Genomic DNA, 15868 nt, shown 5'->3' with positions numbered 1-15868 from the left:
TTTTGCATAATTAAAGTCAAATTGTGTAAAAAAGTTTTTTGTTTTTTTAAACTAGCAATATTTTGAGATTTTTTTTTGTATTTAAGTCAAATATTCTGTGATTTTCTTACAATAAATGTGTAAAAATATTTTAAGAATGTTTTTTTAAGTATACAGTTTTACATAATTAAAGTCAAATATATTGTGTAAAAAAAATGTTTTGGGGAAAAAAAGTAACAATATTTTGAGAAATTTTGGGGGGATTTAAGTAAAATATTCTGTGATTTTCTTCTTACAATAAATGTGTAAAACTATTTTAATAATTTTTTTCAAGTAGAGAGTTTTACATAATTAAAGTCAAATATATTGTGTAAAAAAAGTATTTTTTTAGAAAAAAGTAGCAATATTTAGAGAATTTTTGGGGGGATTTGGGTCAAATATTGTGATTTTTTTCTTACAATAAATGTGTAAAAATATTTTAAGAATGTTTTTTTTAAGTACACAGTTTTTACATAATTAAAGACAAATATATTGTGTAAAAATAGTATTTTTTTTTTAGAAAAAAAGTAGCAATATTTTGAGAAATTTTTGGGGGATTTAAGTCGAATATGCTGTGATTTTTTTCTTACAATAAATGTGTAGAAATATTTTAAAAATGTTTTTTTTAAGTACACAGTTTTACATAATTAAAGAAATATATTGTGTAAAAAAAAGTTTGTTTTTTTTTAGAAAAAAGTAGCAATATTTTGAGAATTTTTTGTTGTATTTAAGTCAAATATGCTGTGATTTTTTTTCTTACAATAAATGTGTAGAAATATTTTAGAATGTTTTTTTAAGTATACAGTTTTACATAAAGTCAAATATATTGTGTAAAAAAAGTATTTTTTTTAGAAAAAAGTAGCATTTTGAGAAATTTTGGGGGGATTTAAGTCAAATATGCTGTGATTTTTTTCTTACAATAAATGTGTAAAAATATTTTAAGAATGTTTTTTTAAGTACACAGTTGTACATAATTAAAGACAAATATATTGTGTAAAAAAAAGTATTTATTTTTTAAAAAAAAGTAGCAATTTGAGAATTTTTTGGGTGTGCAATCGGTCGCCTGATTTAAAAAAGGAGGTTTTTGCCTGCACTTTTGTTTCATTTACTGCACAGCCGGTTAGCTACGTGCTCAACCATGCTGCAGACTTGCACCACTTTTTATGGGCATTTTAGAAGCAGTCGGCAGTCTTATATAGAAAAGATTGTAATACCGCGGAGAAAAAAAAGTTGTCATGGCAGAATATTTTGATGTGGATTTAAGTCAAATATTCTGTAAAAAAAAAATTCTTAATATAAATGTGTAGAAATATTTAAATATATTTTTTTAAGTGTACAGTTTTACATAATTAAACTCAAATGTATTGTGTAAATAAGTATTTTTTTTTTTTTGAAAAAATGTAGCAATTTTGAGATTTTTTTTTATTTAAAGTCAAATATTGTGAATTTTTTCTTACAATAAATGTGTAAAAATATTTTAATTATTTTTTGAAAGTATAAAGTTTTACATAATTAAAGTCAAATGTGTAAAAAGTGTTTTGGTTTTTTTTAAAAAGTAGCAATATTTTGAGATTTTTTTTGTATTTAAGTCAAATATTCCGTAATTTTCTTACAATAAATGTGTAAAAATATTTTAAGAATGTGTTTTTAAGTATACAGTTTTACATAATTAAAGTCAAATATATTGTGTAAAAAAAAATTTTTGGGGGAAAAAAGTAACAATATTTTGAGAAATTTTGGGGGGATTTAAGTCAAATATTCTGTGATTTTTTTTTCTTACAATAAATGTGTAAAACTATTTTAATAAAAGTGTTTTCAAGTATAGAGTTTTACATAATTAAAGTCAAATATATTGTGTAGAAAAAAGTATTTTTTTTTAGAAAAAAAGTAGCAATATTTTGAGAAATTTTGGGGGATTTAAGTCAAATATGCGGTGATTTTTGTTTTACAATGAAAGTGTAAAAATTTTAAGAATGTTTTTTTAAGTATACAGTTTTACATAATTAAAGTAAAATTTATTGTGTAAAAAAGTATTTTTTAGAAAAAAGTAGCAATATTTTGAGATTTTTTAAATTTAATTAAGTCAAATATTGGGAATTTTTCTTACAATAAATGTGTAAAAATATTTTAAGATGTTTTTTTTAAGTACACAGTTTTACGTGATTAAAGACAAATATATTGTGTAAAAAATTATTTTTTTAGAAAAAAAGTAGCAATATTTTGAGAATTTTCTTTTGGGATTTAAGTCAAATATTGTGAATTTTTTCTTACAATAAATGTGTAAAAATTGTTTTTAAGTACACAGTTTTACATAATTAAAGACAAATACATTGTGTAAAAGAATTATTTATTTTTCTTAGAAAAATAGTAATATTTTGAGAATTTTTTTGTATTTAAGTCAAATATTCTGTGAATTTCTTACAATAAAAATGTCAAATATTTTAAGAATGTTTTTGAAGTATACAGTTTTACATAATTAAGTCAAATTTATTGTGTAAATAAGTATTTTTTTTAGAAAAAAGTAGCAATATTTGAGAATTTTTTTTTTATTTAAGTCAAATATTGTGATTTTTTTCTTAAAATATGTGTAAAAATATATATATATTTTTTTAAGTATAAAGTTTTGCATAATTAAAGTCAAATTGTGTAAAAAAGTTTTTTGTTTTTTTAAACTAGCAATATTTTGAGATTTTTTTTTGTATTTAAGTCAAATATTCTGTGATTTTCTTACAATAAATGTGTAAAAATATTTTAAGAATGTTTTTTTAAGTATACAGTTTTACATAATTAAAGTCAAATATATTGTGTAAAAAAAGTAACAATATTTTGAGAAATTTTGGGGGGATTTAAGTAAAATATTCTGTGATTTTCTTCTTACAATAAATGTGTAAAACTATTTTAATAATTGTTTTTCAAGTAGAGAGTTTTACATAATTAAAGTCAAATATATTGTGTAAAAAAAGTATTTTTTTTAGAAAAAAGTAGCAATATTTAGAGAATTTTTGGGGGGATTTGAGTCAAATATTGTGATTTTTTTCTTACAATAAATGTGTAAAAATATTTTAAGAATGTTTTTTTTAAGTACACAGTTTTACATAATTAAAGACAAATACATTGTGTAAAAATAGTATTTTTTTTTTAGAAAAAAAGTAGCAATATTTTGAGAAATTTTGGGGGGATTTAAGTCGAATATGCTGTGATTTTTTTCTTACAATAAATGTGTAGAAATATTTTAAAAATGTTTTTTTTAAGTACACAGTTTTACATAATTAAAGAAATATATTGTGTAAAAAAAAGTTTGTTTTTTTTTAGAAAAAAGTAGCAATATTTTGAGAATTTTTTTTTATTTAAGTCAAATATTGTGATTTTTTTCTTAAAATATGTGTAAAAATATATATATATTTTTTTTAAGTATAAAGTTTTGCATAATTAAAGTCAAATTGTGTAAAAAAGTTTTTTGTTTTTTTAAACTAGCAATATTTTGAGATTTTTTTTTGTATTTAAGTCAAATATTCTGTGATTTTCTTACAATAAATGTGTAAAAATATTTTAAGAATGTTTTTTTAAGTATACAGTTTTACATAATTAAAGTCAAATATATTGTGTAAAAAAAATGTTTTGGGGAAAAAAAGTAACAATATTTTGAGAAATTTTGGGGGGATTTAAGTAAAATATTCTGTGATTTTCTTCTTACAATAAATGTGTAAAACTATTTTAATATTTTTTTTTCAAGTAGAGAGTTTTACATAATTAAAGTCAAATATATTGTGTAAAAAAAGTATTTTTTTAGAAAATAGTAGCAATATTTAGAGAATTTTTGGGGGGATTTGAGTCAAATATTGTGATTTTTTTCTTACAATAAATGTGTAAAAATATTTTAAGAATGTTTTTTTTAAGTACACAGTTTTACATAATTAAAGACAAATACATTGTGTAAAAATAGTATTTTTTTTTTAGAAAAAAAGTAGCAATATTTTGAGAATTTCTTTTGGGATTTAAGTCAAATATTGTGAATTTTTTCTTACAATAAAATGTGTAAAATATTTTTTTTAAGTACACAGTTTTACATAATTAAAGACAAATATATTGTGTAAAAGAATTATTTTTTTTTTTAGAAAAATAGTAATATTTTGAGAATTTTTTTGTATTCAAGTCAAATATTCTGTGATTTTCTTACAATAAAAGTGTCAAATATTTTAAGAATGTTTTTTGAAGTATACAGTTTTACATAATTAAAGTCAAATTTATTGTGTAAATAAGTATTTTTTTTACAAAAAAAGTAGCAATATTTTGAGAATTTTTTTTTTATTTAAGTCAAATATTGTGAATTTTTTCTTAAAATATGTGTAAAAATATATATATATATTTTTTTAAGTACAAAGTTTTGCATAATTAAAGTCAAATTGTGTAAAAAAGTAGCAATATTTTGAGATTTTTTTTGTGTTTAAGTCAAATATTCTGTGATTTTCTTACAATAAATGTGTAAAAATATTTTAAGAATGTTTTTTTAAGTATACAGTTTTACATAATTAAAGTCAAATATATTGTGTAAAAAAATGTTTTGGGGAAAAAAAGTAACAATATTTTGAGAAATTTTGGGGGGATTTAAGTAAAATATTCTGTGATTTTCTTCTTACAATAAATGTGTAAAACTATTTTAATAATTTTTTTTCAAGTAGAGAGTTTTACATAATTAAAGTCAAATATATTGTGTAAAAAAAGTTTTTTTTTTAGAAAAAAGTAGCAATATTTAGAGAATTTTTGGGGGGATTTGAGTCAAATATTGTGATTTTTTTTCTTACAATAAATGTGTAAAAATATTTTAAGAATGTTTTTTTTAAGTACACAGTTTTACATAATTAAAGACAAATATATTGTGTAAATTTTTCTATTTTTTTTTAAAGTAGCAATATTTTGAGACTTTTTTGTTGTATTTAAGTCAAATATTCTGTGATTTTTGTCTTACAATAAATGTGTAAAAATATTTTAAGAATGTTTTTTTAAGTATACAGTTTTACATAATTAAAGTCAAATATATTGTGTAAAAAAAGTATATATTTTTTTTAGAAAAAAGTAGCAATATTTTGAGAATTTTTTTTTTATTTAAGTCAAATATTGTGATTTTTTTCTTAAAATATGTGTAAAAATATATATATATTTTTTTAAGTATAAAGTTTTGCATAATTAAAGTCAAATTGTGTAAAAAAGTTTTTTGTTTTTTTAAACTAGCAATATTTTGAGATTTTTTTTTGTATTTAAGTCAAATATTCTGTGATTTTCTTACAATAAATGTGTAAAAATATTTTAAGAATGTTTTTTTAAGTATACAGTTTTACATAATTAAAGTCAAATATATTGTGTAAAAAAAGTAACAATATTTTGAGAAATTTATGGGGGATTTAAGTAAAATATTCTGTGATTTTCTTCTTACAATAAATGTGTAAAACTATTTTAATAATTGTTTTTCAAGTAGAGAGTTTTACATAATTAAAGTCAAATATATTGTGTAAAAAAAGTATTTTTTTTAGAAAAAAGTAGCAATATTTAGAGAATTTTTGGGGGGATTTGAGTCAAATATTGTGATTTTTTTCTTACAATAAATGTGTAAAAATATTTTAAGAATGTTTTTTTTAAGTACACAGTTTTACATAATTAAAGACAAATACATTGTGTAAAAATAGTATTTTTTTTTTAGAAAAAAAGTAGCAATATTTTGAGAAATTTTGGGGGGATTTAAGTCGAATATGCTGTGATTTTTTTCTTACAATAAATGTGTAGAAATATTTTAAAAATGTTTTTTTTAAGTACACAGTTTTACATAATTAAAGAAATATATTGTGTAAAAAAAAGTTGGTTTTTTTTTAGAAAAAAGTAGCAATATTTTGAGAATTTTTTTTTATTTAAGTCAAATATTGTGATTTTTTTCTTAAAATATGTGTAAAAATATATATATATTTTTTTTAAGTATAAAGTTTTGCATAATTAAAGTCAAATTGTGTAAAAAAGTTTTTTGTTTTTTTAAACTAGCAATATTTTGAGATTTTTTTTTGTATTTAAGTCAAATATTCTGTGATTTTCTTACAATAAATGTGTAAAAATATTTTAAGAATGTTTTTTTAAGTATACAGTTTTACATAATTAAAGTCAAATATATTGTGTAAAAAAAATGTTTTGGGGAAAAAAAGTAACAATATTTTGAGAAATTTTGGGGGGATTTAAGTAAAATATTCTGTGATTTTCTTCTTACAATAAATGTGTAAAACTATTTTAATATTTTTTTTTCAAGTAGAGAGTTTTACATAATTAAAGTCAAATATATTGTGTAAAAAAAGTATTTTTTTTAGAAAATAGTAGCAATATTTAGAGAATTTTTGGGGGGATTTGAGTCAAATATTGTGATTTTTTTCTTACAATAAATGTGTAAAAATATTTTAAGAATGTTTTTTTTAAGTACACAGTTTTACATAATTAAAGACAAATACATTGTGTAAAAATAGTATTTTTTTTTTAGAAAAAAAGTAGCAATATTTTGAGAATTTCTTTTGGGATTTAAGTCAAATATTGTGAATTTTTTCTTACAATAAAATGTTTAAAATATTTTTTTTAAGTACACAGTTTTACATAATTAAAGACAAATATATTGTGTAAAAGAATTATTTTTTTTTTTAGAAAAATAGTAATATTTTGAGAATTTTTTTGTATTCAAGTCAAATATTCTGTGATTTTCTTACAATAAAAGTGTCAAATATTTTAAGAATGTTTTTTGAAGTATACAGTTTTACATAATTAAAGTCAAATTTATTGTGTAAATAAGTATTTTTTTTACAAAAAAAGTAGCAATATTTTGAGAATTTTTTTTTTATTTAAGTCAAATATTGTGAATTTTTTCTTAAAATATGTGTAAAAATATATATATATATTTTTTTAAGTACAAAGTTTTGCATAATTAAAGTCAAATTGTGTAAAAAAGTAGCAATATTTTGAGATTTTTTTTGTGTTTAAGTCAAATATTCTGTGATTTTCTTACAATAAATGTGTAAAAATATTTTAAGAATGTTTTTTTAAGTATACAGTTTTACATAATTAAAGTCAAATATATTGTGTAAAAAAATGTTTTGGGGAAAAAAAGTAACAATATTTTGAGAAATTTTGGGGGGATTTAAGTAAAATATTCTGTGATTTTCTTCTTACAATAAATGTGTAAAACTATTTTAATAATTTTTTTTCAAGTAGAGAGTTTTACATAATTAAAGTCAAATATATTGTGTAAAAAAAGTATTTTTTTTAGAAAAAAGTAGCAATATTTAGAGAATTTTTGGGGGGATTTGAGTCAAATATTGTGATTTTTTTCTTACAATAAATGTGTAAAAATATTTTAAGAATGTTTTTTTTAAGTACACAGTTTTACATAATTAAAGACAAATATATTGTGTAAATTTTTCTATTTTTTTTTTAAAGTAGCAATATTTTGAGACTTTTTTGTTGTATTTAAGTCAAATATTCTGTGATTTTTGTCTTACAATAAATGTGTAAAAATATTTTAAGAATGTTTTTTTAAGTATACAGTTTTACATAATTAAAGTCAAATATATTGTGTAAAAAAAGTATATATTTTTTTTAGAAAAAAGTAGCAATATTTTGAGAATTTTTTTTTTATTTAAGTCAAATATTGTGATTTTTTTCTTAAAATATGTGTAAAAATATATATATATTTTTTTAAGTATAAAGTTTTGCATAATTAAAGTCAAATTGTGTAAAAAAGTTTTTTGTTTTTTTAAACTAGCAATATTTTGAGATTTTTTTTTGTATTTAAGTCAAATATTCTGTGATTTTCTTACAATAAATGTGTAAAAATATTTTAAGAATGTTTTTTTAAGTATACAGTTTTACATAATTAAAGTCAAATATATTGTGTAAAAAAAGTAACAATATTTTGAGAAATTTATGGGGGATTTAAGTAAAATATTCTGTGATTTTCTTCTTACAATAAATGTGTAAAACTATTTTAATAATTGTTTTTCAAGTAGAGAGTTTTACATAATTAAAGTCAAATATATTGTGTAAAAAAAGTATTTTTTTTAGAAAAAAGTAGCAATATTTAGAGAATTTTTGGGGGGATTTGAGTCAAATATTGTGATTTTTTTCTTACAATAAATGTGTAAAAATATTTTAAGAATGTTTTTTTTAAGTACACAGTTTTACATAATTAAAGACAAATACATTGTGTAAAAATAGTATTTTTTTTTTAGAAAAAAAGTAGCAATATTTTGAGAAATTTTGGGGGGATTTAAGTCGAATATGCTGTGATTTTTTTCTTACAATAAATGTGTAGAAATATTTTAAAAATGTTTTTTTTAAGTACACAGTTTTACATAATTAAAGAAATATATTGTGTAAAAAAAAGTTTGTTTTTTTTTAGAAAAAAGTAGCAATATTTTGAGAATTTTTTTTTATTTAAGTCAAATATTGTGATTTTTTTCTTAAAATATGTGTAAAAATATATATATATTTTTTTTAAGTATAAAGTTTTGCATAATTAAAGTCAAATTGTGTAAAAAAGTTTTTTGTTTTTTTAAACTAGCAATATTTTGAGATTTTTTTTTGTATTTAAGTCAAATATTCTGTGATTTTCTTACAATAAATGTGTAAAAATATTTTAAGAATGTTTTTTTAAGTATACAGTTTTACATAATTAAAGTCAAATATATTGTGTAAAAAAAATGTTTTGGGGAAAAAAAGTAACAATATTTTGAGAAATTTTGGGGGGATTTAAGTAAAATATTCTGTGATTTTCTTCTTACAATAAATGTGTAAAACTATTTTAATATTTTTTTTTCAAGTAGAGAGTTTTACATAATTAAAGTCAAATATATTGTGTAAAAAAAGTATTTTTTTTAGAAAATAGTAGCAATATTTAGAGAATTTTTGGGGGGATTTGAGTCAAATATTGTGATTTTTTTCTTACAATAAATGTGTAAAAATATTTTAAGAATGTTTTTTTTTAAGTACACAGTTTTACATAATTAAAGACAAATACATTGTGTAAAAATAGTATTTTTTTTTTAGAAAAAAAGTAGCAATATTTTGAGAATTTCTTTTGGGATTTAAGTCAAATATTGTGAATTTTTTCTTACAATAAAATGTGTAAAATATTTTTTTTAAGTACACAGTTTTACATAATTAAAGACAAATATATTGTGTAAAAGAATTATTTTTTTTTTTAGAAAAATAGTAATATTTTGAGAATTTTTTTGTATTCAAGTCAAATATTCTGTGATTTTCTTACAATAAAAGTGTCAAATATTTTAAGAATGTTTTTTGAAGTATACAGTTTTACATAATTAAAGTCAAATTTATTGTGTAAATAAGTATTTTTTTTAGAAAAAAAGTAGCAATATTTTGAGAATTTTTTTTTTATTTAAGTCAAATATTGTGAATTTTTTCTTAAAATATGTGTAAAAATATATATATATTTTTTTTTAAGTACAAAGTTTTGCATAATTAAAGTCAAATTGTGTAAAAAAGTAGCAATATTTTGAGATTTTTTTTGTGTTTAAGTCAAATATTCTGTGATTTTCTTACAATAAATGTGTAAAAATATTTTAAGAATGTTTTTTTAAGTATACAGTTTTACATAATTAAAGTCAAATATATTGTGTTAAAAAATGTTTTGGGGAAAAAAAGTAGCAATATTTTGAGAAATTTTGGGGGGATTTAAGTAAAATATTCTGTGATTTTCTTCTTACAATAAATGTGTAAAACTATTTTAATAATTTTTTTTCAAGTAGAGAGTTTTACATAATTAAAGTCAAATATATTGTGTAAAAAAAGTATTTTTTTTAGAAAAAAGTAGCAATATTTAGAGAATTTTTGGGGGGATTTGAGTCAAATATTGTGATTTTTTTCTTACAATAAATGTGTAAAAATATTTTAAGAATGTTTTTTTTAAGTACACAGTTTTACATAATTAAAGACAAATATATTGTGTAAATTTTTTTATTTTTTTTTAAAGTAGCAATATTTTGAGACTTTTTTGTTGTATTTAAGTCAAATATTCTGTGATTTTTGTCTTACAATAAATGTGTAAAAATATTTTAAGAATGTTTTTTTAAGTATACAGTTTTACATAATTAAAGTCAAATATATTGTGTAAAAAAAGTATATATTTTTTTTAGAAAAAAGTAGCAATATTTTGAGAATTTTTGGGGGGGATTTAAGTCAAATATTGTGATTTTTTTCTTACAATAAATGTGTAAAACTATTTTAAGAATGTTTTTTAAGTACACAGTTTTACATAATTAAAGACAAATATATTGTGTAAAAAGTTTTGGGAAAAAAAAAAAAGTAGCAATATTTTGAGAATTTTTTGTTGTATTTACGTCAAATATTCAGTGATTTTTGTCTTACAATAAATGTGTCAAAATATTTTAAGAATGTTTTTTAAGTATACAGTTTTACATAATTAAAGTCAAATATATTGTGTAAAAAAAGTATATATTTTTTTTAGAAAAAAAGTAGCAATATTTTGAGAATTTTTGGGGGGGATTTAAGTCAAATTTTGTGAATTTTTTCTTACAATAAATGTGTAAAAATATTTTTTAAGTACACAGTTTTACATAATTAAAGACAAATATATTGTGTAAAAAATTTTTTTTTTTTTTTCGAAAAAAAGTAATATTTTGAAATGTTTTTGTATTTAAGTCAAATATTCTGTGATTTTCTTACAATAAATGTGTAAAAATATTTTAAGAATGTTTTTTTAAGTATACAGTTTTACATAATTAAAGTCAAATATATTGTGTAAAAAAAGTAACAATATTTTGAGAAATTTATGGGGGATTTAAGTAAATATCTGTGATTTTCTTCTTACAATAAATGTGTAAAACTATTTTAATAATTGTTTTTCAAGTAGAGAGTTTTACATAATTAAAGTCAAATATATTGTGTAAAAAAAGTATTTTTTTTAGAAAAAAGTAGCAATATTTAGAGAATTTTTGGGGGGATTTGAGTCAAATATTGTGATTTTTTTCTTACAATAAATGTGTAAAAATATTTTAAGAATGTTTTTTTTAAGTACACAGTTTTACATAATTAAAGACAAATACATTGTGTAAAAATAGTATTTTTTTTTTAGAAAAAAAGTAGCAATATTTTGAGAAATTTTGGGGGGATTTAAGTCGAATATGCTGTGATTTTTTTCTTACAATAAATGTGTAGAAATATTTTAAAAATGTTTTTTTTAAGTACACAGTTTTACATAATTAAAGAAATATATTGTGTAAAAAAAAGTTTGTTTTTTTTTAGAAAAAAGTAGCAATATTTTGAGAATTTTTTTTTATTTAAGTCAAATATTGTGATTTTTTTCTTAAAATATGTGTAAAAATATATATATATTTTTTTTAAGTATAAAGTTTTGCATAATTAAAGTCAAATTGTGTAAAAAAGTTTTTTGTTTTTTTAAACTAGCAATATTTTGAGATTTTTTTTTGTATTTAAGTCAAATATTCTGTGATTTTCTTACAATAAATGTGTAAAAATATTTTAAGAATGTTTTTTTAAGTATACAGTTTTACATAATTAAAGTCAAATATATTGTGTAAAAAAAATGTTTTGGGGAAAAAAAGTAACAATATTTTGAGAAATTTTGGGGGGATTTAAGTAAAATATTCTGTGATTTTCTTCTTACAATAAATGTGTAAAACTATTTTAATATTTTTTTTTCAAGTAGAGAGTTTTACATAATTAAAGTCAAATATATTGTGTAAAAAAAGTATTTTTTTTAGAAAATAGTAGCAATATTTAGAGAATTTTTGGGGGGATTTGAGTCAAATATTGTGATTTTTTTCTTACAATAAATGTGTAAAAATATTTTAAGAATGTTTTTTTTTAAGTACACAGTTTTACATAATTAAAGACAAATACATTGTGTAAAAATAGTATTTTTTTTTTAGAAAAAAAGTAGCAATATTTTGAGAATTTCTTTTGGGATTTAAGTCAAATATTGTGAATTTTTTCTTACAATAAAATGTGTAAAATATTTTTTTTAAGTACACAGTTTTACATAATTAAAGACAAATATATTGTGTAAAAGAATTATTTTTTTTTTTAGAAAAATAGTAATATTTTGAGAATTTTTTTGTATTCAAGTCAAATATTCTGTGATTTTCTTACAATAAAAGTGTCAAATATTTTAAGAATGTTTTTTGAAGTATACAGTTTTACATAATTAAAGTCAAATTTATTGTGTAAATAAGTATTTTTTTTAGAAAAAAAGTAGCAATATTTTGAGAATTTTTTTTTTATTTAAGTCAAATATTGTGAATTTTTTCTTAAAATATGTGTAAAAATATATATATATATTTTTTTAAGTACAAAGTTTTGCATAATTAAAGTCAAATTGTGTAAAAAAGTAGCAATATTTTGAGATTTTTTTTGTGTTTAAGTCAAATATTCTGTGATTTTCTTACAATAAATGTGTAAAAATATTTTAAGAATGTTTTTTTAAGTATACAGTTTTACATAATTAAAGTCAAATATATTGTGTTAAAAAATGTTTTGGGGAAAAAAAGTAACAATATTTTGAGAAATTTTGGGGGGATTTAAGTAAAATATTCTGTGATTTTCTTCTTACAATAAATGTGTAAAACTATTTTAATAATTTTTTTTCAAGTAGAGAGTTTTACATAATTAAAGTCAAATATATTGTGTAAAAAAAGTATTTTTTTTAGAAAAAAGTAGCAATATTTAGAGAATTTTTGGGGGGATTTGAGTCAAATATTGTGATTTTTTTCTTACAATAAATGTGTAAAAATATTTTAAGAATGTTTTTTTTAAGTACACAGTTTTACATAATTAAAGACAAATATATTGTGTAAATTTTTTTATTTTTTTTTAAAGTAGCAATATTTTGAGACTTTTTTGTTGTATTTAAGTCAAATATTCTGTGATTTTTGTCTTACAATAAATGTGTAAAAATATTTTAAGAATGTTTTTTTAAGTATACAGTTTTACATAATTAAAGTCAAATATATTGTGTAAAAAAAGTATATATTTTTTTTAGAAAAAAGTAGCAATATTTTGAGAATTTTTGGGGGGGATTTAAGTCAAATATTGTGATTTTTTTCTTACAATAAATGTGTAAAACTATTTTAAGAATGTTTTTTTAAGTACACAGTTTTACATAATTAAAGACAAATATATTGTGTAAAAAGTTTTTGGGAAAAAAAAAAAAGTAGCAATATTTTGAGAATTTTTTGTTGTATTTACGTCAAATATTCAGTGATTTTTGTCTTACAATAAATGTGTCAAAATATTTTAAGAATGTTTTTTAAGTATACAGTTTTACATAATTAAAGTCAAATATATTGTGTAAAAAAAGTATATATTTTTTTTAGAAAAAAGTAGCAATATTTTGAGAATTTTTGGGGGGGATTTAAGTCAAATTTTGTGAATTTTTTCTTACAATAAATGTGTAAAAATATTTTTTTAAGTACACAGTTTTACATAATTAAAGACAAATATATTGTGTAAAAAATTTTTTTTTTTTTTTAGAAAAAAAGTAATATTTTGAAATGTTTTTGTATTTAAGTCAAATATTCTGTGATTTTCTTACAATGAATATGTAAAAATATTTTAAGAGTTTTTTTAAGTATACAGTTTTACATAAAGGGTCAAATATATTGTGTAAATTTTTTTTTTTTTTTTAGAAAAAAAGTAGCAATATTTTGAGAAATTTTTGGGGGATTTAAGTCAAATATGCTGTGATTTTTTTCTTACAATAAATGTTCAGAAATATTTTAAGATTTTTTTTGTTTAAGTATACAGTTTTACATAATTAAAGTCAAATTTATTGTGTAAAAAAGTTTTTTTTTTTAGAAAAAAGTAGCAATATTTTGAGAAATCCAAACATGATCCAAGTCAGGGATCATGACATATAATAAGAAAACAAGTTTTTTTTTATCCCACTGAAAAATGCAATATTGTGAAAAAAATTTTTAAAAAAGAAAAAAGAAAAACTAAAAAAAAAAAAAATGGGGGCGGGGGCGCAATATTTTGAGAAAAGAATTGTGTAGAAAATGTAATAAAAATATAATTTTAGAAAAAGAACTCAAGAAAAGTGTACCATTTTTCATGAAAAACGTCAAATATGTTGTGGAGAAAGTCTCTTTTTTGTGTTTTTTTTTTTTTTTTAGAAAAACAATATTGTGAGAAGTTATTTTTCAAAAATTGTGTAGAAAACTAAGCAAAAAATAATTAAGAAAAAAAAAAGATTTTTTAAGATAAAGTGTACCATTTCACGGGATTAGTCAAATATAGAAAAAAAAAATTTCTTCCAGAAGAATGCGAGAAAAAAAAATAACTTAAGTAAAACTTTATTCTACAAAAAATGTACCATTTTACATGATTAAGTCAAATATGATGGGGAAAAAAAAGAAAAGGAAAGAATTAAATAAAACAGATTTAGCCAAATAAATTAGCAATCAACAAATCTAATTTAACTAACTACAACAAAACATAATGTCATCATCATCATCAAAATAATCACCTCAGTAGAAGTTTGATGTATGGAGCACAAAACTCTTGGTCAGGACAGAGAAGTTCCTCTGGCAGTGACAGACAGCAGACTGCAGAAAAATGGCATTTCCCCCACTTAAATAACCCGTAGCCACGCCCACTCGCTGGGACCAATTTGACAGGGAAATGAAGAAAACACTTCTTTTGTAAATTACACCATAAATAACCATCACATATCTAAAAAGTATTTCACATGTACTTTTGCTTTTTTTAAAGCACTCATTTTTGTGTTCAGGCTTAGACAACACAACTTTTAAATGTCCTTCAGCAACACCCGGGCTCCTGACAATCATGGTTCGGCCCAAATTAGGCCTAATTAGTCCAAGCAGGTGTGCTCACCTACATAAAGCCTCGGCCCCGCCCACAATCTTTTAGCCACGCATTCACAGCCAAGGTGAGTGACAGCTTACACTTTCTATGAGCATGTCTAAAAAAAATGTTTTGCGCTAACGATTGAATGTCAGTAGTTTGTCCGTGTTGAGCTTCCTGACAAATGTGCACACTTGAGACAAAGCAAAGGTCAAAGAGTGACAGTGTGGGCTCAAACTGTCACAAAGAAAATCTTGTTTGGTTTTTTCTAGAAAAAGTGTACCATTTTACATGATTGAAATCAATTATGATGGAAAAAAGTTTAGGATCTTCCCCGAAAAATGCAATGTTGTGAGAAAAAAATTAGTTTTTTAGGAAAATGTATTTAAGAAATGTCTTTTTTTTTTTTTTTTTTTCAGAAAAAGTGTATCATTTCACATGATTAAAGTCAAATATGTTGTAAAAAAAAAAAAAAAAACATTTTTAATTCCTTTATTTTATTTTTATTTTTAGAAAAACACAAAATTGTGAGGGAAAACATTTTTCTTTTTTTGGGGTGGGGGATATTACATATTCAGATAAAATATGATTAAATAAAAGTTGTTTCTCCCCAAAAAACACAATATTGTAAGAAATGGTTTTTTTTTTAGAAATAAATAATTTAAGAAAAACAATATTTTTGAAGAAAAGTTGTACCATTTTACATGATTAAAATGAAATATAATGGGAAAACGTTTTTGATCTTTCCCGAAAAATGCAATATTGTGAGAAAAAAAATAGTTTTTTAAGGAAAAAATTACTTAAGAAATGTTTTTTTTTTTCAGAAATAGTGTACCATTTTACATGATTAAAGTCAAAATATGTGAAAACAATATTGTGAGGGAAAAAAGTTTAAGAAAAATTTTTTTTAAGAAAAACATTTTCTTTATTTTTTTGCAGGGGAAAAATGTACCATTTTACATGATTC

This window comes from Nerophis ophidion, linkage group LG15 (assembly GCF_033978795.1).
Source record: "Nerophis ophidion isolate RoL-2023_Sa linkage group LG15, RoL_Noph_v1.0, whole genome shotgun sequence".
Classification (NCBI taxonomy): Eukaryota; Metazoa; Chordata; class Actinopteri; order Syngnathiformes; family Syngnathidae; genus Nerophis; species Nerophis ophidion.
This window is presented reverse-complemented; position numbering follows the sequence as displayed.